The sequence below is a fragment of the Octopus bimaculoides genome, chromosome 8 (genome assembly GCF_046866305.1).
Source record: "Octopus bimaculoides isolate indiv1 chromosome 8, ASM4686630v1, whole genome shotgun sequence".
NCBI classification, from domain to species: domain Eukaryota; kingdom Metazoa; phylum Mollusca; class Cephalopoda; order Octopoda; family Octopodidae; genus Octopus; species Octopus bimaculoides.
Genome location: NC_142935.1, coordinates 94,472,235 through 94,474,199, shown reverse-complemented (window position 1 = coordinate 94,474,199; position 1,965 = coordinate 94,472,235).

Genomic DNA, 1,965 nt, shown 5'->3' with positions numbered 1-1,965 from the left:
TGGTTCATTGATTTTCTGCATTATTTGTTTTTGAGTAAGGCTTTGGTAACCCATTTTTGTTTGACAGTCGCCCAGCGTTCCGGTTGATTGACTTCTTAAGAAGACACTGGCTTTGGTCAGCTCAATGTTTTTTTTTCCCCCCGAGAATCCAGTTTTGATCAGAAAACGTCTAATTGGTTAAGTCTAAGTTGACGCCAGAAACTGGTGTTTGAGAAGGTGCAAGTTGTTAATTTACTGCAGTTTGAAGTTATGGTTTCAAGTCCAGGAGGCAGCCCGTTACTTCAACTTGTGATTTATATTCGTTGTTTTCGGTCGTTTTTCGTGAATAAATTGAGTTTTCTCAATCTGGTGTTTTGTTATAGAGTATTAAGTTATGGTTCATATTTCTTAATGAAAATATTTTCCTTGTTTAATTAGAAGTGGGCTGAAGTGTTTCCGGGGCATTGATATAGAGGGAATATTTGGTATTTCGGATGTTTGTTCGTGGAGCTCAGATCTAGATGTTTACTTACGGAATTTTCCTAGTTGTGGGATCACGAATCTTTTGCTTGTGTACTGTCATCCCGACCCTCAAATTCAAGCTCGTTTGACCTATGAAATCCCCGCCACACACTGCTACGTAATCCCATCACACTCACCAGTTGGCGAGTAAGTAGTTATGGAAGTCATTGCCGAATTTCATTCTGATGTGTTCGTATATTTGAACTTTTTAGTATGACATGACAAAGTTGGTAAAAATGGAGGCTACTTCCGTCAACCTTAGCAGTCACAGATATTTGTCTGTAGGTGCTGTCGTTGATGTTAAATAAATTATTTTGTAGGATGAACTTTAATCATTCAATGATAAATTCTTTCCCACATCGATGTTAAAGAGGCTTTTTCCTATTCCGTTAAGCCGTTTTTGAAACTGTTCGATGAGGATAGTATGCATTTTCATTATTTTGAATTGTTGGTAATTGCCAACTTTTTCATAATAAGAAGAGCTGGTGCAGTGTTTATGTACTGATCCAATTCATAATGACTTCAGCATTTTTAATAACTTTATTGTTATTATCCTTAAGATCATTGAAGATTTCCCATTCTTCTTGGCTGGTATTTGGTTTAGATTTCGGATGTGGTAGTAAATTATAGGAGAGATTGGTTACAAAATCACACAATGTGTTCACAGTTTGGTTTTTACCTTTTGTCGGACTGTAATTAATTATACTATGAAGATTGATCGATCATTGTCAAATAATTCTTCCGCTGCGCTGAGTTTCCTACAAAATTCCTAGACATTGGAATTTTGTGGTTATGGGTGAAATTTAATCCCTTCGAGAAAATTTTTATTGTTGCGTTGACAGATTTATATGTGAAAGATTTATAAACTTCGGAATCTTACACTCGGTCTGTGCCATCGAGTATCTTGGTTTTTATTTACTATGTCTAAAAAGTGACTCCTCGGTTTTTGATTCAATGCATTAGTATTCCTGTTGACTGCTCTTCTGACAATCTTGGTCTACTGTAGTTTCTTGGTTGTGGTCGAACCTGTTTAAAGTTGCCATAGTAGTTATAAATTTTGGTACAACATCAATTGTGGTCGATCCTGTCCGAAGTGGTCATTACGGTTAAAATTTCTCGTGTGTAGCGTCAACTGATGACCTCGATTTGGGGAGATGTTGCGTCTTGAATGAGAGAGATTCCTATTTGTTTTGTTTTTTCTTTGTTTTTTTACAGGTGAATACAATTTCTATATAAATTTAAAGTGGAATATCTTGTCTTTAGGGTAACGAATTTTTGTGGGTCTTGAAAGAGTTGTTCCTTTGTTTAGTTGCTCTGGAATTGGTATCATGCACTCTGTGGATAATATATACTCCTACACCTACCTCGTCCAACAGGTCAAAGATAATGCATATTTAAATAAAATAACGATTGTCAATGTTCTTAATTGCTTGAATTATAGATTTCCCTTCTGTTTCCCTTCTC